This window comes from Lissotriton vulgaris, chromosome 7 (assembly GCF_964263255.1).
Source record: "Lissotriton vulgaris chromosome 7, aLisVul1.2, whole genome shotgun sequence".
Classification (NCBI taxonomy): domain Eukaryota; kingdom Metazoa; phylum Chordata; class Amphibia; order Caudata; family Salamandridae; genus Lissotriton; species Lissotriton vulgaris.
In genome coordinates, this window is record NC_141695.1 from 1,128,906,441 (window position 1) to 1,128,928,662 (window position 22,222).

Consider the following 22,222-nt stretch of genomic DNA (forward strand, 5'->3'; position numbering starts at 1 on the left):
AAATAATAATAAATGCTGACTCACTGAGTTAGCACAGATATTACAATTTAATACATTATATAAAAAGTGTCACAAAATAATTAATTGACATACTGATTAAAAGACAAAAAAGGAATTTCTTTCATTGAGTATATGATAAATGCATCTTGTTTGTTAATACAATCAAATGATAAAATAAAGAGATGGTTTCCGTCTACGCGTTTCGACACGTTGAAAGTGTCTTCCTCAGGACACTACCATCTTTTTAGGGTAAACTAGTGTGATGAAAGATTTTACTTGTGTATGAAAAGGTGTATGTGATTGTCAGGTGGATGATGTCATCAGTGACTTGATTCTCTCCTTGAGGTAGAAGACGCCAGCTCACGTCCCTCCGACTGACCACGCGATTTTAAATTCAGATAACCGACTTTCCCATTCTGTCCACTCTGATTGTGGTAACAGCCGCATCCAACTCGTCTCTCCCCCTAAGGAAGCAGACACCAGTTCACGCCGTTCCGTTCGACCACGCGGTTTAGATACAGATAACCGGTATCTCCACTTTTTCGATTCTTACTGGAATTTTGAATTTCTCTGCAACATTGACTGATCATTGTTTTACTAAACAACATAGTAACGACACGTATACCGTTCAGTTTTCGAATCACGGCCCACTGTTTACCGTGATTTGGACTACACATATGAATCGATAGTGGGTAAACTGATCCCCTCCATTGCGCCTGGATCATTACGAATCAGCATATCTTCCATTTATTTCTACTCAAACAACAACAGAACTGTGCTACTCAAATTGCCAGTATATGATGACGGTTTTAATGTTCATTTGACACACTACGGACACGCTGATGTCAACCTCCACTACAAGGAGTGCCACACCCGGACTAGTTTAACCTAACAAGATGGCAGTGTCCTGAGGAAGACACTTTCAACGTGTCGAAACGCGTAGACGGAAACCATCTCTTTATTTTATCATTTGATTGTATTAACAAACAAGATGCATTTATCATATACTCAATGAAAGAAATTCCTTTTTTGTCTTTTAATCAGTATGTCAATGAATTATTTTGTGACACTTTTTATATAATGTATTAAATTGTAATATCGGTGCCAACTCAGTGCGTCAGCATTTATTATTATTTTGTCACCTGAACTTGCCAGTGTTTATTTGTTGCCTGCGTGTTTTATTTTACACAAATCAATTGCCCTGACCCAGGAAGGTTATCCTTATCAGGGGGTCCTTGTTTTCCCACATATAGATGTATTAGTGATTCATGCTTTTCTTTTCAGGATTTCGCCCCTGAAGAAGGGTACCCATGCATTGGGTGCTGCCACAGTGAAAGAATATTTTTGAAGATATATTTACTTAATGATGGTGTTTGGAAACCAATTTGCCAAAATATGATGTACAATGACATTGTTTAGGTCATAATGTACTATGTATTAGTATTATTGTTTAATTAATTTTGTTACTATACACTTTTAGTAAGGTGTATCAACAAATCACAAGGAATCGATTGATTGTTGATATTTATAAGATATGTTTGTATCATGCAAAACTAAATTCACTTATACACTGATAAAGTGCTGAGTTAACTTTTGAGTCAGTATTATTATTGTTTGGAAAACAGGCTTGTTTCCGTTAGGAACAGTGCTCATTACCAGTAGTTTCTTAACTACTGTTCATTAGCTTTTAAATCAGAGTCAGCCACAGGTGTCAGCATTGAGAGGCATGAAGGAATTGTCTTGGGTTATCCTTTAAAGGTGTATGTGCCTCACTCAGTGGAAATACTGTTGACTTGTACTTGCACACAACATTTGACAAACGGCTGCCTCACCCAGGATGAGCAGATCATACTGGCAGCTTAAACGGTACTCTGAAAAGTTGCTCTGCTTTAAATCCTACCACCCTACTGCTTCTTTCTGAGACTGATAATGATGAAAAGGAAGCGGAACGTGACTGTCTCTATGTTACTGAACTGTGCACCAAGCTCAGACTATATATTCAAGATGAGCCACTAACTGAGTCTGATTTTGCATTGTTTGTGGATGACTTGTGTTTGCAAGACCATGAAGGAAATTTACGAACTACGTATGCAGTCTATACAGCTTCAGGTATAGTAGAAGCTTCATGACCCCAAAGAGTGTTTTCAGCACAAGTGACTGAGTTGACTGCTCCAGTTCGAGTATGCTGTGTCTCAGACCAGCGGAGGGTGACCATTTTTATTGATAGTATGGCTTTTGTGTCGGTCAAGATTTCAGACAATTATGGTCCCAGAGTGGGTTTATGACCTCCTTGGGCTCACCCTCTTGGAATGAGGAGGAAGTCCGAAAACTTCTTGAAGCATTGCAGATGCTTTCACAAGTTGCTGTTGTTAAGTGTACAGCGTATTGTAAAGGGGAGATTGGGTGACTGTTGGCAACAGATATGACGACGAAGTTGCCAGATACTATGCTTACAATGCTTGTGCCTTTAATGAAGAGTATACAAATGAAGGAACAGACGAGATCAACAACAACCTTTTTCTGCTAACTACAGCTGATAATTGTGAGGAAGTCAAGAGGTTTCAGGAAGAAGTCTCAGAGGCAGACCAGTAGAGTTGGGTAAAAGCAGGTTGTGTCAAGAGAGGTGAAGACAAAATGTGGGTTTCAGGAGATGGAAGACCAATGTTGCCCAACAGTCTTTAACCCCCAATGGCTAGACATTATCTTGGTCCTTCACATGTGGAAAAGGGATGTGATGTTCCATTTGTTTAGGCAGACTTGGTTGAATCCAAGGTTAAGGTTGATGGATGAAGCACTGTGCCACAGATGTGGTATGTGTCAACAGAATAATGTGGGAAAAGGACTGCAGCAACCCTAAGTCACATAGGGAGGTCAGAAGGTCCCTTCAAAAGAATGCCATTTAACTTCAATAAAATATCTGTGTGCCGTAGAGTCAATACAGAGTTATGGCATCCGGACTTCCTTGGAATCTGATCTAGCCTCACACTTTAACAATGAAACTCTGAGGATGTTGTGCGCTGCTTTATAAGTTGATCAGAGACTACATTGTAGGAACAGACCTGAGGGTTTGGGTTTGGTGGCACAGGTCAGTGGGACTTTGAAATCCTGGCTTACAAAAGTGTATGCTTCTACGTCTTTGAAATGGCTTGATGCTTTGCTGCTGGTGTTAATGATTCTCCGCAGCATACCTGATCGAAGTACAGGATTGTCCACTAATGAGATCTTCATGGGCAGGGCAATGAGGGTGCCAGCTGTGCTTGCAAATGCTCTTGTAAACTTTGCTTATATTTTGATACTTGATTACTGCAAAGGACTGGCTGATGTGGGGCATTCTGTGCCTCGCCAGACTGAGGCTGCCACAGTTCTGCCTCCTCAGGAGCAGTCCCATGACCTTAGCCCTAGTGACTAGGTCCTGGTGAAAAAGCATGTGTGAAAGAGTTGTTTGGAGCATTGTTGGCGTGGGCCGTACCAGGTTATCCTTGTCACCACAACTACAGTGAAATACTGAGGTCTTCCCAACTGAGTGACTGCTGCCCACACTCACTGATTTCTGTGTCCCCTTGATGATATAACACCACCTCTCCCAGAAGTGCCAGTGCTGGTTGAGAGGCCACAGTGACAGGAGCATGTTAGTCAAGATGTTTGGGACCAGAAAGAATCTGAAACAGCACTTGTTCAGCCTCAGGGGGTCCTGGAGAGTTTGTTGTCAAAGCTGAAAATGAAGGGGCTAGTATTGTGGTTGTGACTGAGCCAGACTCTGACCCCAACGTAGGGCCTAGTGCTGTGGAACCGCTAGTGACTACAGGTGAATTTGTTAGCTGAGAAGGTAGAGGAGGGGGAAACTGATCCCTGCAAGGTGAAGATGACCTCTCAGTCATTCGGAAGATACTAAGGATTCTGATTTGAGTGACGGAGAAGGAGAGGGGAATGCTATCAGAAGGTCAAAGCGAGCAAGAGAGCCCTGTTGAAGGTACTCTTACCCTGAATGGACTTACTTCTTTGCAAATGACAGAGAGAACTAGTTCTAAGAATGCTGAAATCATTGTGAAAGTTCAACTGAAACCTTGGGGATTTGACCTACAGTTTGATCTTATGTTTGAAAGTTCCTTTGAAATTGAGTGTCTTGAGACATCTTATTCCGTATGTGGCTGAGTTTCCTTTCTTGGATACAAATGAGTTCCCAGTGCTATTCATTGAACTGAAACACTTCATTCTGCAACTGTTTGTCAGTGAACTTGAACCATTTATCATTAGAGACATAAACTAGAATTTGTAGGGAAGAAAGAAGAGTTACAAAGACTTGGTATATAATTTCTTTGAACATCATTCAAACTTAGTTTTGCCATTTGCACAGGTGAATACCGACAGAAAAGACCCACCCAACGGTTTACATTCTAACGGAGAAATGGAAGCCAATTCTAATACTAATAGGAGTAGATACAGTATAGCAGGCACACTAATAGCTGTAGTTGTCATATTAATCATTGTGCTTATAAGGTTATATCCTGCTCCATATAATTCAGTAGAAGTTAAGCTTACTGTTGGTCATACCACACCACATCCTATCCTGCTAATAGCTTACAGTTGTGATGGGGTTAAGAAACTGCACATGGATCCTTCATGGGGAGATTATGCTTCAAACACTTATTTTAGATTGCTATATGAATATATTGACATTTTTAATGCGGGTGCTTGTTATGTGTGAACTCAGTTGCTTGCTTCTGTTTCAGAGTGCATAATGAACCATCACATCACTTTGACATGTGGAATTTCCTGTAGACTTCTAATGAGCTTATTCTATAGACAGGGTGGTTTTCAATATTATTTTTTGAAGCATGATTCGTTCTTTCAGAAGTCCCTATTTTCAAACATTTGAATAAGGATCCTTATTTCAAAGGTGCTGAGATTGCAGGCAAGTATTTAGCATCTCTTAAGTCACAGGGCACTGCAAATGCACATAGACATAATTTGACCTCATCCATGTCAAATGTGGAGAAGAAATTCTTGAATTTGGTGGAGGACAGAAAAAGAGATCTCGGCCTAGATGTAGGTAATTTTATTTTACTGTAGGTAATTTTATTTTACCACTTCTTAAATACCGAATTTTACCGATTCGGTATTTAAGAAGTGGTAAAATAGAGGGGGGGATATAGGTATTACGGAATCGGTAAATACCGAATCGTTAAGATTCGGTATTTACCTATTCTGTAAATGCCGATTCGGTAATGCCCATTGATTCCTATGGGCATTGAAGCCCATAGGAATCAATGGGCATTACCGAATCTGTATTTACTGATTCAGTAAATACCGATTCCAGCAAGGGTGCAGGGGGTGTCACTTTGACACCCTCTAGCACCCCAAATACAGGCACGTGTGCCATGTGGCATACAAGGTATGAGGACCGCTGCACTCCAAGGTAAAAAGGATTAAACTTGGTAAAGTAGGTAATCTGTTAGATAGGTGCGCAGGAAGTCACCTTCCAGGTCCAAAAGGTGCGTTTGATAAGCAAGCAATGAGAGCCTTACAGGGGGTAAGGAAAAATCCTGGGCACTCTGGTAGGCGCCTATGGCGCGTAAATATGTTCAATAAAGTTCTGAATTCGGTGTTGAAAAAAACTTATGTTTGATTTATTTCATCAAATTTTCATCATGATAGTAGGTTATTCATGGTTATTCATGGTTCAATATTTCATCATCATATTCTGGTCGTATGATCAAAGCATCAAAATTTCAGTATTCTTGTAGGATTATACATTCAAAAAATCACGAAAAAATACAAACGTAGCTAGCCATTCCACTACAACCCAGAGGCCCAGCCCCAAAGTAAGGTCGACCTTAGGCCCAACATCTCATAATGTGATAGCTGATAACCAAGGTATCATCTCTGGCAGAAGTGACCATATTAACCTTGTCCTGGTAAGATTTAGGAATGAAAGTGTCGTCCCCTATCTACAATCCTGGCGGCCCCAATTGGGAGATGGTCCTATAACCACACGGCAATTACATGACTTTTATCCCAGGGCGTCTTACCTCACCCCGTTAAGACCAACAGTAGAGAGCAACCATCAGATGGCCAGAAACGTATATGTACAAAATGGTTATAAAATGCCGACTTCAAATCATTTGTAGATCTTTACCCGAATCTGGCGTGGATTACATTACATTATTTTAGACAGGGGAAGCCCCTAACTGATGTAATGTTAACTTAACATGCTCTATATATCAAACTCTGTGAAATGTTGTTTCCTTTTAAACGTGTAAATAACTATTTTTAGTGAGATGTAATTACTATGATTGCTTTTAATAATCTGTATGCTTTTATGATTTATATTTTAAATCGAATAAAGCTTAATTGAATTGTATCCATTAAATAGTGCCCTACATCTATATTGTAACTAAATATATATCTGTAATCATGCATTTAAAATGTGTACTGAAATGCTTGCCATACTAAAGTTGATCAAAGGCCTTAAGCGTTTGGATTTCACAATGTTTAATTTTAATGTGGATGCCTGCTTTGGATGCAATGTTTCTCTCCTCTGCAGGTGCCGATCCATTAGCTCATGGTTAAGAAAGGCACATTGTGTAAAAGAAATAGTGGGGCTCAAAATGAGTATATTTTAGGAAGAATAAGAAGATCTAATGAAGGAAGGGAGGACTACTGTCCAAGTGGAGTAAGCAGACAGGAGGAATCCAAGGACGTTTTATTGTGTAGACCAAAGGAAAGAAAACTCGTTTAAAGTTGCCAAGTTGGTTGTTTGAAGATGGGAATTAACTGGACATTGGACCTGAAATTCTCAAAGGTTCATTTGGTGGGTATAATTGGGCTTTGCCTTTTAGATTGATTCCTATTCCCCTTTTGACTCTAGAGGAACAGACCTCTTTGCGACATCTCTGTTGTGTGGCGTCATGCTATACAATATCCTTTCTTTGAGACCTTCTACAGAAGCTTTGCTGTGCTGACACCTTCCTTTGCTTCCCTGATTTAATAGGGGTTTCTTGATTCCCAGTTAGATAGTGTTTAGTAGATCATATTAGACAACCTCATGTAAGACAAGAGAATCTAAACTTCCAATCTACTCATGCGATCTTAAGCTGTTATGTTATGGTGTATGCTTCTTATATGCATTTTTAAGACTTAAATTCTGCCATGAATTTGATCTCCCAGCATCAAACAAGTTACTACCTTCTCACCCTAGTTTCAATGATTCCATTGCAGACCGGAATCTGCTGTCTAATGCTGATTGTGAGATGTAACATGTAGCGGAAGTATGAGGATATTTAATGTTTTTTTGTTGATAATTAGATGTATTATAAGTTTGCTGGGTGGGGACAGAAGTCTAGCCAAGATTTGCACGTGTTAACTAGGTTGTCAGGGGTGTGATTTACCAGGCATGTTTGAACGTGTATGAATTAATTGGAAGCACTCAGTGGTGTTGCGGAATACCGATATCCATCTGTTGGACTGTTTCTGATGGGTTTTGGGAGTTCTATTTAAATGTATGCTATGTGTTGATTATGTGGGGAGATTGAATGGGTGTGTGCATGGTTGATAAGGAGCTTGCATCATGCAGGTGGGTTCCAGAAGTCAGTGTAGCTTGCGGCGCTCTTCCCTCTCTATAACTTCTCTTTTTCAATGCAGAATGCAGATTGCCAGGACAATGGTGCTGGAAGTGGTGGTGTGGGTTGCAGTAACATCCCTAGATAAACTGGGAGGAGAATCTGAAGAAAAGGCAATAAAAAAGGTCCTTACCGTGCTTTCATATTAGCTGCTGACATGTGTTCAAATACAGAAGTAACTACTATGTGTGTTTTAGGTTGCCGCATTCCAGATAGCACAGCTGTGTGGTATGTGAAAGACATCTTGGAGACTTTCAGTAAGTTGACCAGGGAATGCATTCTGCCTGTGACTTGCTATTGGCTTTGTGATTTGTAACTCACATTTTCTGCCTTTCAATGTGCTGCCTTTATTTGCTTTAGGCTGTGCAGCTTGAGTTTGTACCTCCTCAAGCTAAAGCCATGTTTATAGTATTCTTCCACAAACTCGTTTTCTGTCATAAACAGGCATGTACATCTTTTTCTTATCTTGTCACATTTTCTGGGCATTCAAAGGCCTAGGTCAAATGTCTAGCTGTGTTTTAGTTTACTTTGCTTTCGGCTGATTTCTAAGTGATAGTGTTTATAGGAAAGATAAATGCGGCATACTTTCTCCATGGAGCCTGCATATACCCTTTTTTTTAATTATTTTATTTGAGACATCACCATCTCAAAATGTATCTTGTTCTTCAGCTGCACAAAACATTGACATGTTTTTTGCAAAATTCCTCTTCTTTAGTGAGTACATTTACTTGGTGAAACTGACTTTTGTCAGGAACAAAGTACAAAGCCAAATTTCAGTCTCAGTGCCAGCCTAACATATGGTGATTTAGGTCAATTTACGCTCTTTATTGCCCATTCAATGTCAAGCACAGGATAAGAATTTTTCACAGGAAAGTGCCAGCCACATTGAAACACGATTTACCAATGCTTTGTTTTCACTTTGATGTGTAAAGCAAATGCTTTACGTATGTCATCTGTCCTCATTTTGGAAATCTGGGTAAGTTTAAAGTCCCTTGTTATGAAAGTTTTTGTGTTAATGTTTAGCTACACGATAATTATGTATTCCATCTGCAACTGTGCCTTTTCTGAAACACATATATATATGGAAATAAATGATTTCCTCCCTTGTCCTTGCAGACACTAGGGTCATAATTTCAATGATGCATCAGGTGCAGTCGTACAGGGGGCAAAAGGTTTAGGAAACCTAGTGGGCACTGATTATTATGATATTTTACTACTAATCAAGCAGTCACAATTGCAGTTACCTTGCAGGCACGAGGGTCATGTTTTGAATGGTGAAGCAAGAACAGTGGCACAGGAACCAAAACGTCTAAGGAGCCGATTGAAAACTGATTCTTGCTATATTTTACTGCCAAATAAGCAGCCACAAGTGCAGGTACATTTCAGACACTAGGGTCAGTGCACAGGAACCAAAAGCTCTACGAAACACATTGAACACCGATTATTGGTGTGTTTTACTAATAAACATGCAGTCAGAAGTGCAGTTACCTTGCAGGCACTAGGGTCATGATTTGAATGGTGCACCAGGTGCAATGGTACAGGGATCAAAAGCTGTAGGAAACACATTGAACACCAATTCTTGGTATATTTGATTGCTAAACAAGCAGTTACAAGTGCAATTAGCCAGCAGGCACTAATACCATGATTTGAATGATGCAGGAAGTGCAGCATGTGCAGTGGCACAGGGGTCAAAAGGATGGGAAACTCACTGAACATCGACTATTGCTATATCATACTACTAAATAACAAGTCACAGGTGCAGTTACCTTTCAGGCACTACAGTCATGATTTGAATAGTGCAGGCGGTGCAGTGGCACAGGGGCCAAAAGTTCTAGGAAACCCACAGAACACCTGTTATTGCTATTTTTTCTATTAGACAAACAGTCACAAGTGCAGTTACCTGCAGGCACTAGGGTCATAATTTGAATGGTGCAGCAAGGGCAGTGGCAAAGGGGCCAAAAGCTCTTGAAAACTCACTGAACACTGATTATTGCTATATTTCACTACTAATCAAGCAGTCGAGTGCATTTATTTTGCAGTCACTACAGTCATGTTTTAAATGGTGCTGCAAATGAAGTGGCCATTGGGCCAAAGGTTCTAGGAAACCCACTGAACACCGATTATTGCTATATTTTACTACTAAACAAGCAGCCACACATACAATTATCTTGCAGGCACTAGGGTAATGATTTGAATGATGCAGCAAGAGTCATAGGGGGTCCAACGCTATAGGAAACCCACTGAACACCAAGTATCGTTATATTTTACTATAAAACAAGCTGTAACAAGTGCAATGTCCTTCCAGGCATTAGGGTCATTATTTGAGGGGTGCCACAGGCGCATTGGCACAGGGTCCAATAGCTCTTGGAAACCCGATTATTGCTATATTTTACTACTAAACAAGCAGTCAAGTGAAATTACCTTGCAGGCACTAGCACCATGATTTGAATGGTGCACCAGGTTCAGTGGCACAGGGGTCAAAAGGTCTAGGAAACCCACTGAACACCAATTATTGCTATATTTTACTACTAAACAAGCAGTCACAGTGGCATTTTCTTAGCAGACACTAGGACCATGGTTTGAATGGTGCAGCAGGTGCAGTGGCACAGGTGAGAAAAGCTCTTGGAAGCTCACTGAAGACCAATTATTGCTATATGTTACTACTAAACAAGCAGTCAAGTGCTATTACCTTGCAGGCATTAGGGTCATGATTTGAACGGTGAATTTGAATGGTGCAGGGGGCGTGGCTAGTGAACCAAGATGGCGGACACATTCTATCCCTATTATCCTGTCAAATCACCCGCAACAACGAGGGATCCAGCTATGAGCGCATGCTGGATCACCTCTGGCAAACAACACCCTGCAGACTGGATGGTGGCGCAGCCATGAGTGAACAGCCTGTAGGGGAACACGTCCGACTTTGGCGTCTATTAGCCGTTGGCTCTATTAATCACTGACTATAAGGTTCTGGGCAAAGTCCTAGCTGATCAACTGGTGCCATTGATCCCAACCCTTGTCCATATTGATCAAAATTGATTTGTGACCACTCGCAACATCTTCTTAAATCTGAGGCGATTTTTCAGACTTGCCACATACTAGGTGGACAGATGGCCTTACTCTGGATGCTTAATTGTGGACCTTGAGAAAACCTTTGACTCCCTTCGTGCTATGGGCAAGACGGCGGCCTTTATCTGCATGATTAGACTACGTTATAGGGCTCCGACAGTGCATGTGTGGACAGGCCCATATCTATCTACTCCTATTGCAGTGTGGCAGGGAACTCAGCATGAATGCCCATTATCCCCGCTGCTATTCTCATTAGCCATGGAGCCACTGGCAGAGGCCATCAGCTTGTGGGCCGTGGACAGGCAAATCTCACTGGGGGATGGCCTGCATACAATTTCATTATGCACTGATGACATCCTTGTGTATGTCAAAGATATCAGATTGATTACCCCTCGCTAGCAAATACCTAGGGAGACTTTGCCACCCTATCAGGATTGAGAGTGAATGCAGCAAAATCAAGTCTGTATCCTTTTGATAGTGCATGCCAAGACCCGATGTATCCGCTTAACGGAATGTGCATAAAATGGAGAATTGATGCCTTCTACTGCCTAGGAGTAAGGATATATTGGCAACAAGCAGACCTCTTTGAGGGCAACCTAGGCAAGGCACTGACATCCATCCGCTCCCAAAATGTCCTTCTGGAGTACTCTGCCGTTATCATTTGCAGGCTGCGTGGCTCTCATTAAAATGGTGGTCCCGCCACGGCCCCTCTACTACTTTACCAATTTACTCCTGTATATCCCACCCACTTTTTTGCACTCTCAAATGTGCCATAAGAGACTGTATCTGGGGAAACTTTCGAGACTGGGTAGCTATCAAAAAACTACCTGGCATCTGATCAGGGAGGCCAGGCAGTGCCAAATATGGAACAATACTACCTGGCTGCACAACTAGAATGGGTGGCCCGGTGACTGGCTAGCTGTCACCTACCTTGCATGGCAACCACCGTCTCTTACATCCCTGTTGACCTGTTACACCCCTGCACAAAGACGAAGCAGCCGGCACCTCTACTGCTTAACATGGAATACCGATGTTATGGTAGATGCATACACATCACCCGGAGTGTGAAACCATATGCGCTAGCTTTGTCACTGCAGGGCACGCCTAGAGGTCGTGTGGTTATGACAAACAGCGAACGACAACATTGGCAGGAGGCAGGGATTCACGACGTGGGAGACATCGGGAAGGTGTCTTAGTGACACATAACATGCTGATCGAGGAGGACGGGTTGCACCCAGGCCAATTTCTACTGCATTATTCGCTCTTAGTGACCCTGGTTAATCAATGGGAGGACACAACCAATGAGCTGCCGATGCAGCTTACCATCCAATATTTACACATGATGGGACAGGGCTGGCATCTCACGAGGTTGTTTACCACCTACCTTAGGCAGCATACGGCAGTCACATTGTCACCACTGAGGCGGCACTAGGAAGCAGATCTGATCCATCCGTTCGCAGACACTGACTGGACCTCTGTGCTGGAAGGCCCTAAGTGCATCCCCAGGAATGCACGATTTCTCCTAATACAATACATCACACAAAGAGCATAACTCACCCTAGCCAAATTTAACAAATATATCAACTGCGCAGACGCCACCTGCCCGCGCTGCTGATTAGTGGATGCAGACCTCCTACATATGTTGTGGGGTTGTCCATGGCTCCGAGCATACCGGAACACAGTGTTGGATGCCCTCTCACACTGCACAGAACACACCACCCCCTTTGTGTGGGAGTCCTACTTCCTACACCTTTACAGCAGAAGCAAAACATGAATGGTGACTTTGGAATGGCAGCTGCAGAGCGGCTGATCACTAAGTGAAGGATATTCCCCGAACACCCTTAAGTGCTGGCCTTAGGGTGACCAACCGTCCGTAAAATTTTACGGACCGTCCGTAGATTGGACCTCCATCCATTGTCCGTGAGGATCCCTTTTACGGACGCCTTTTGTCCGTAATTTTGGCCATCCCAGGGAGCAGCACTGCTCCCCTGCGAGTGCCTCAGCCCTCTAATGGGGCCACTTTGCACTCATGCTCAAGCACAAGAGCAGCCCCACCCGCCCATTGTCATTCTGTGTGGAACTGATGATTGCCAAATACAGAATGACAATGGGCAGTCTGGACTGTTGTGGTGGCCTCCTCCTGCCTCTACAGCATTACGAGCCGAAATAGATAGGAAAGTCCTGTTGAGGGCCAGTCTGGGTTTTCCACTCACCACCATACCGAAGTAAGCCTGATGGAGTAAACTTCTTCCATCAGATTATACCAATGTGTGCATAACTAAGAAGCCCCTGGAGCCCCCTTCCAACCCCCCCCCCTCCTCCCCCATCCCGGGCTTGAAAAGCTTCGGCAGTCACATTAATGGCTGTTGAATTATTAGGCATTTCCATTAATACTAGCATTGTGTTTCATACTGAGGAACTTTAGGTAAAATTGATTGATTGTTGTATATATCGTTCCCAACTTGTGATAGATTTTTCCTTTAACAAAAAAAGTTTTGAATCTATTAATTGTGAAACATTGGTTGATGAATTATATTGCTTTGTTTTGTTGTGAAAAATGTTGTAAATATATGTAAGTGTTTTTAAATGTATGAATATTTTTGATATATGAATTCTTGGATGGACTAGGAGTTTTCATGTTCGCATTTCTTTAAAAGTATATAAACTAAAGAAAAAAATCACTTTTCTAGAAAATGGTTTAATAAATAACCAGATTGTATGGACTGTTTCTCATTTTGATCATTGCTTCAAAGAAAAGGCATAAATTGTGAAGAATACTGGGTCCCCTTTTTTGTGTTCTGTTCAGTGTACAGAGGGGTATTCTGTAAGATAGATAAAAGGTAAAACGCCCATGCTGCAACGCGAGAATACAGTTAATATAAAGAAGCATGTGAAACAAGTAAAATCAATATTATATTCAACAAAGCCATGGTTGTTGCTTTTTTATTTTAAGCAACTAACAACCATTGACAAAGCCAATAGACAGAAACAGCATGATTTCAATAGGGTGGAACACTATGCTAAGCACAAATTTTTAGCCTAGGTGTTTTAAGCCACACCCTTAATTACATCGAACAACCCCCTTTGAAGAGACCTCCCGGTTTTTGTTACCCCACTTAAAGCCCTGGAAACACCACCATGTCACAGTCCCCTCACGTCCTGGCACTTTTCAGAAATGCATGACTCATGACTTCAAAGTTTTCAGGTTGCCTTTTGTGCAGGGGCATAGTACACCCTCAACCACTGCACCCCTTGCTTTGGGAACTATAGGAAGGTTGAAGTTCTTGATGGGCGTCTTCTGTCTGCAACTCTGCAGACAAAGGCTCAGCTCATAATGTGAAAAGGTGGGTGAATGAATAAGTGAAGGAATGGGTGAATGTCTGGATGGATTAGTGAAAATATAAATGAAAGGGTGAATGGATAGATAATGAAAAAGGATGAATGGATGAGTGAGTGAGTGTGTTGAAGGATGGATGGATGAGAGAAAAGGTAAATAGATGTATGTATGGGTGGAAGGATGGATGAGTGAGTGGAAGAATGGCTGGATGAGTGAAAGGGTAGATAGGTGAGTGAATGGGGGGATGGATGGATGAGTGCAAGGATGGATGGATTGATGGATGAGTGAAAGGATGGATGGATTGATGGATTGATTAATTGATAAGTGAAAGGGTGAATGGATGGATGAGTGAAAGAGTGGATGTAAGGATTGATGAGTGAGTGAAAGGGGGTAGACAGACATAAGGATGGATAGATGAGTGAAGAATTGAAAGGGTGGATGGATGAGAGAACGGATGGATGGATGAATGAAAGGATGGATGAGTAATAGGGTCAATGGGCGGATTCATGAATGGATAAGTAGATGGGTGGGTGGGTGGAAGGATGAATAGATGAATGGATAAGTGAAAGGGGGATGGAGAGAAAGGAAGGATGAATGACTGAAAGGGTGAATGGGTGAACGGACAAGTGACTGGGTGGATGGATGAGTAAGTGAAAGAATGGCTGAATGGGTGGAAGGGTAAATGGATGGATGGATGAGTGAATAGATGGATGGATGAGTGTACGGATGGATGGGGTGAAAGGGTAGATGGAGGAATCCTGGACGGATGAGTGAAAGGGTGGATGAAGGGATGGATAAGTGAAATGATGGATGGAAGGATACATGGTGGATAGGTTTGCAAATGGTTGAATATGTTTGGATATAGATGTGCACACCGATGGAAGGAGAGAATAAATGGTGAAAGACTTAATGATAGATGAAAGAATTACATGTAGTAGCACCCATTATCTTAAGTAACATTTCCTATACATTGACTTTCACCTTTATATGAGTCATTGTCTCTATATAATGTGTGTGTGTGATGTATCGCACTCCAAAACCCTGCCATACATACTTGGGATGAGTAACACTATAAAAGAAATTAAATACACATGAGAGAAAGTCTATGTGAAGACGAGGGGCACCATTGGAGGGTGGTGGCAAAGTCGGGCTGGCCGGATCGGGGATTGGGCGTTTCCCTTGGAGGCTGTAAAGGGGGTGGGCGGTTTAGTTACTGGGAGCTGGCACTGCAAAGATCCTAGTATATCCAGTAGTTTTCAATCAACAATAAAAGCAGCCTCACTTATTTTCAGGTGTGGTTCACCATTGTCTGGTGACTAATGTATCTGCTGGAGCGAGATGCGAGTTTTGAATCGTCTAAGGTAGGAAGCTGCGGACATACTGAAAAACTGTGAAGTGCGCGATTGTCTCAACCTAATATAAACTTATTTTGACTTGTACTTAAGTGGTTGTCTATTTACTTACTTATATACTATTGTGTAAGCATGGGCGGAAAATCCGTTCCGCTCGCGGATTTTGCGGATTTTCGGTAAATTCGCAATCCGCGAGATTCGCGAATTTCCCGCAAAATCCACAAATCCGCGAGCAGCGGATTTTATGGCTTGCTCGCACTGTTCGCGTGAGTTCGCGGCTTCCCAGTTCAACTTCGCGCCCCGCGAATAAGCGCTAAATTGCAGAAATACGATTTTAGCAAAACTGAAACTACTTACCAGGTTCAAAAGATCAAGCTCATCATTAGTAGCCATTTCCTGTAGTGCTTCCTGAGGGGCCCCTCCAGAGTTCAGTTGCCTACTTGCAACTATTATGTGACCCTGCTCTGACCCTCAGAATAGTTACACAAAGGTCCTGAATTACAGCTAAGGCAGACAAGCAGGAGCCAGGCTGGAAGTTCAAATCCAGTGACACATTAATCATCCCCTAATTCATTATTGTCAGTTGGGGCAGGGCAGGTGCTGTAACTAATTTTGCAACAATGAAAGCACTTAGCAAGTGCAAAAGATCACTAATCAGGAAGCACTAAGGAAGCAGGTGCCAGCTAAAAAAATATTCTGTGACACATTAATCAGCCCTAAATTAATTCAGGTCACTTGAGGCAGGGAAGGTGTGCTTTGCTTTGCCGAAAATAATGTACACTGGACAACCAGAGGGTGCGGTGATGAAACAGAGGGTGGCATGGGTGGGCCAGAGGGTGGCATGAGTAGTCAGAGAGTGGCAGTGGTGACAGAGAGTGGCAGTGATGAAGAAGAGTGTCCCAAACAGGCTGGACACGTAGAAACAACAAGTTCGCAAAACTTGCGACCCGACAGGTAAGTTCGCGTTTGCGAAATTGTACAAAACCCTCGCGAACTGGCAGAAACCAGCGCGAACACAAACAAAAAAAAAATCCGCAAATTTGCGAGAATTCACGGATTTTGCGGATTGCGAGTTCGCAAATCCGCAAAATTCGCGAACGCGAGATTCGCAAAATTCGCCCATGCTTACTATTGCGTGACCTCCTCTGATGTGTCTATAAAACTTACCTTTTGTCCCGAAGATTTGTCCTAAATTTTGACCTCCTGTTCTGAATTTTTTTCCTGAATTTTGACCCTTTGTCCTGAATTTTTACACTCACCGTCCTGAATTTGCACCCATGCCAGTTGGTCACCCTAGCTGGCCTGGTAGCGCTTCCTGCCGATATGGGTGAAACCAGGAAGCATCGCACTACTTTGGGAAGACACACTAGGCCTCCGACAGACCCCAATAGCAAAAAATTGGGATGTGATTCTGAATGATTTACAGAGGGACTACAGTGCTGTGATAGATGCACTATCCCCCAACAACGCCCCTGGGCACACAAAGGAGGAGACACACTGATCCTGATACAGACACAGTGGAGAAGTCTTTGCTAGTGATTACTCTCACACAAATTCGACACAGACTTCACAGCACACACCTAAAAGATTCAGCAAGTACAACCTGAGAAGATACATCGGAGGGAGTGCTAGGCAATGCACAAGTAAGTTTTTCCCACTACCTGCTTTTCTTTTACGTTGTACTGCTTCCTTCTTACCCTCCTCCCATGTTAGCAGACTACCTGCCAGCAAATGCATCATGCAAAATCAGATGGGGTACATCTTAAGATTGAATCGCCACCCACAGTGGTGGAGTTTGACAAGTGACATAAGCAAGTCTTGTGTATACATGAGTAACTAACACTACCACCATTTTAGGTATGTCCAGGCCACCATGAGCTAAAGTACACTATGTCATGAATGCCCAACAAAGGACAACTATAATGAAATGTAATCTGCAATGTGTAAGTCTGTTTTGTTAATGAAAAATACAATAAAAACAGGTTCACACAAAAATAATATTTTAATAGTGCAGCAGGTGCAGTGACACAGGGGCTAAAAGGTCTAGGAAACCCACTGAACTTTGATTATTGCTATATTTTGTTAATGAAAAAGAAGTCACAATTGCATTTACCTAGCAGACACATGGACCATGATTTGAATGGTGCAGAAGGGGCAGTGGCACACGTCCTAAAAGGTCTAGGAAACCCACTGAACAACAATCATTGCTATATTTTACCTCGAAACATGCAGACAAGTGCAATTACCTTACAGGCACTATGGTGATAATTCGAACAGTGCAGCATGTGCAGTGGCACAGGGGTCAAAAGCTCTTGGAAATCCACTGAACACCGATTATTGCTATATTTTACTACTAAACAAGCAGTCAAGTGCTATTACCTTGCAGGCACTAGGGTCATGATTTGAATGGTGCAGGGGGCGTGGCTAGCGAGCCAAGATGGCGGACACATTCTATTCCTATTATAGGCAGTCAGGAGTGCTTTTGTTTCTTTTTGTGACCCGTGCACCCAAAGTAACAAATAGCCTGAAGCATCACTGTAATAAAAGCTGTAACCTATTGGACTTATCTGTCTTCCTATAGCTTCTGTTATATCAGTGCGTTTTTATGGCACATTTGCACATGGTCCTAAAATGCTTCTGAATCTGGAAACACTCACACCTTGTCAAGGGTATTCTCTATTTTATAAAATTAGCACTTAAGCCGTTGTAAACAGTATATAACAATAACATGTGATATGGCATTCCATACCAAGCATTGGCAAAGCCAATAGGTCTAACCTATGCGAGATCTATTGGCTTGGTCAATGTTTTTGATATCAATGACTTTTTAGCCATATTATACTGCAGCACTAGCATCAATGCAGCATAACTGAAAAAAAAACTGCTATAACACGGACAACGCTGGCTGCATTACATTACTTTTAGCCATTGCAACACAGCTAAAAAATATTAGGATGCCAATAAATCTCAAGTATACAAGATTTATTGGCTTTGTCAGTGCTTGTTCAAATAGGCAACCTCAGTTTGTTTTTAATGATTGCAACTTTGTAAATCTCTGTGGTGCATCATACTTTGAACCAAAGCAATTACAGTGTGTTTCTATGTTTCTAGCACACAAAAGACATTTAACCGATTTCTAATTCGAAATGTTTAATTTATTGGTATCATTTGAAGCACAACCCAGAAGTTAGATGAGAAAACATATTTTAATCAATCAATCAATCAATCAATCAGATTTATATAGCGCGCTACTCACCCGCTAGGGTCTCAAGGCGCTGGGGGGAGGGGTCCGTTACTGCTCGAAAAGCCAGTTGCTTCCTGAAGGAGAGGTGGTCCTGGGTCAGCCGTAGGTGGATCTTCCTCTGGCGGTGGCTCTGCGAATGCGTGGTACGGTGGCGAGGGCGAGGCTGGTCGATCGCAGCTGGTGAGTGGGCGTGTAGAAAGTGAGGCGGTTGTTGAGGTATTTGGGACCCATGTCGTGGAGAGCCTTGTGTGAATGGGTGAGGAGCCTGAACGTGATCCTCTTGCTGACGGGGAGCCAGTGCAGGTCTCTCAGATGGGCGGAGAGGTGGTTGTGGCGGGGGATGTCCAGGACGAGTCGTGCGGAGGGTTCTGTATGCGCTGGAGTCTTTTCTGTAGTTTGGCTGTGGTTCCAGCGTAGAGGGTGTTCCCGTAGTCCAGTCGGCTGGTGACGAGGCCCTGGAGCATGGTCAATGCACAAAATGCTATATTTGAAATATGTGTGAAGGAGGCATACATATTTAAATCACTCCATATTCTTTCCCGCTTCATTTAAGTATGTTCGTTTAAGATTGATACAGCTGAAAATCAAAAAACACTGTCTTTTGCAGTATACTGTCAAAATGTAGGTACTTTTGTTAAGCAAAAACCATTTGTCTTTTTTGTGTTATCGTTTTATAAGTATGTGTGTAAATCAGCTTTCCAAGCATATTGATTGTCAGCAATTTGGTTTTAGTGGGAAAACTGCTTCAGGGTCATGCAGAAAACATGTCCTAATAAAGGTAATAAGCAGCCGCTGTACATGCACAGCTAAAAATCTTAAAGCAAAAGCTTTAACAGTGTTACTCTCCTACCCTGTATATTATAACATTCAGAAAGGTGGGGGGGGGGGGGGTAGAGCTTTGCAAAAACTTTATTTGTGCCATTGGGTGTTATTTTATGATTTTATGATTTGGGTGTCATCATAGAAGAGGTGAAATGGTGTGTAATTAATTAAGCTACTCAGATTTCTTTTCTTGCGCTGCATCACTAATGACATCATGAAATTAGTGAGACGAAACAGTGATATCACATGTGTTTCTCCCCGCCCCCCCCCCCCCCGGTAACATTAGCGATCTATGTGTCAGAATTTTGCTTCTGGGGGAAACATGTAGTAGTGACTACAATGAAAAGTTTCGATACATATTTCCTAAATTTCCACAGCCAGAATCTAAATATATTAGGATATATAAATATATCAGAAATAGTTGTATACCTGCAGTAATTACTGGGCCTCCGTGGAACATTATTTCAGTGCGCTTAATTAGAAGTGCTTTGTTTTCTTTAACTCTATTGCCTTAGACATTCTACATTGTACCTAGCTGTTGAATGAATTGGGTAATATTTCATTTTAGAATCTATAGTATTCGTCCTTTCCCTCCTTATGAGTTATGATGTCACCTATGAAGCAGGCTCATGTCATGAGCTCTATTAGCTACTTAACCCTTAATTAGCCCTCTCCTGCTATCTAAGAGCCCATTACCCCCAGGTCCCTTATGTCCTCGTCCCATTTATTAACAATGTGGAGATAATCATCTCCCGACAGAAAAAAAGACAAGAGGAATGCTGGGACCCTAATACTGCCCCTCCCACCGGGAGTACATAAGCAGTACTTATCCAGCATCCCGCCTGTTCTTTTTTTCTGTCTGTCGACAGAATGGACTTTGGATGTTCTTGTGCTGCTCCTGCTGGACTGGAGTGGCAGTGCTTCTCTTCACCCCCGCCCGGCTGCCTGGTTTTGCAGGCGCGGGGTTTCCTGGACTGTCTCTCGGCCTGACGGGCTTGCTGGGAGTCAGTCTCTTTTCCTGCCGGAATCTTGCTTGGAAGGGCCCTTTGCGGCTGGTGCGTATGCTCCTGTTTCGTTCCGGTTCGCGGGTGCGTCTTCCTGAGCCTGGCCAGGTGGACGTGCCTCGCTTGGGCTGTTCCTCGTTTCCCATGGATTCTTGCTGGCAGTTGAGGGGGGGGGGGCTGGGAGCTGGTGTTGGCCCCCACCCCGGGTCAGTCCCGCTTGGCGGTTTTCTTCTCTTCTTCCTGTCCCTGTTTGTGCTGCATACTCTGTTCTGGGCTCGTGAGTCTCTGGTGTGGTCTGCTCCTCTGCCGCAACTATGTTGTATATGTGTTGCAGGGAGTGCTTGTCTTTCTCTTCTTTTTTGACTTTCAGCTTCTGCTTGCTGCTGCCTCCGGATAGCCTGGCTGAAGCACGTTGTCACCAGAAGGAGAATGCAGCGTTTCTTGACGATGAGGCTGTGGGTTCCAATCCCGACCGGGTACCTTCTGCAATGGGGTGAGGAGTTGACCTTATGGCTGGGGCCCTCGGCCTCGGCCCTGGGGATCTGGGTTCGAGTCTCGGTAACGGCACTATGCATCCTGTGCTTCTGGGCAACTCACTTAAGGCCATTATTGACTTGGCTTTGTGATTTTTTCTTTTTTTTTCTTTTGTCCTCATTTGCCCCTCCTCACCCCTTTCTCTTACTATGGCACCCTAGGGTGATTTCATCTCATATGATAGAAATGTTGCTCTCTTGGGAGGGAGTGCACTCCCTTAACCGGCCTTCCATGAAGCATATTTCCACCGAGATTTCAGAGAGGTTTAATCATAGGACTTTCTTCCACCCTTTCCTTCACCAGTTTCCCCCTTATCCTTCACCCATAACAATTTAAGAACGGAGTCCAAAATCTGTATCTCTTCTTATGCTGGCCGACCATGTCCAATTTTGCTACAGCCCTCATGGTTCTTATCCAAGACAAGTCTGACGGAGAATCAGCAGAAACCCACAACTTGCAAATTTCCCTCCGGGCCAACAACATAGCATAGAACACCAACTTTGCTTTATCATCAAAGCCCTTACCTTGTAGATCTGCTCTTCCCAGGATGACAAGTTCAGGGCTTACCTCAATATATTGGGCCAGTGCAGCTGACAGGCATTTACTCACATCACTCCAGAAAACCTTTATTGCTGGGCATGTGACAAACATATGCATATCATCATCATTCAATCTTTATTTCGGCCGTTGGCAAAACATATATAATCACTATAAAATCGACATACATAATCAATCACAATATAAAACCTTGAGGTTACATACTAATAAAACTAGGTTAAAAACTGTAAACCTTAAAATTAAGAGGGAGCCAGCATCTTCAGAATACGGGTGCGAGTGTGCATTGGGAGATACTCCCTACAACCCAGATTCCTAATCAATGGTAGGAGCCAGTATTTCCTCACTGCCTTGTAAGCTGGGCAAAACAGGACCACGTGTAAATCACTTTCCTCCGCGGCAGTGCAAGCCGGGCACTGCTTGGTGGAGGAAGGTGATGACCAGGAGCTGGTAAAAGATCGTAGGGGCAATGTGCCATATCTCCATTGGAGAAACAGCTTCCTGGCCAGCGCGGGGGAGATGGCATCTAAAACCCTCTCCTGCCTGTACGAGTCCTTGCTTTGCACAAAAACAGAAGTTAGTGACCCTTCACACTGACTGTCTATGGCCGTAGCTAATTTTTGTTCATGATAAGCGATAGCCAGAGCTCTCTTGGAGATGTTTAATGAGGCATTTGCAGGGTTAGACCA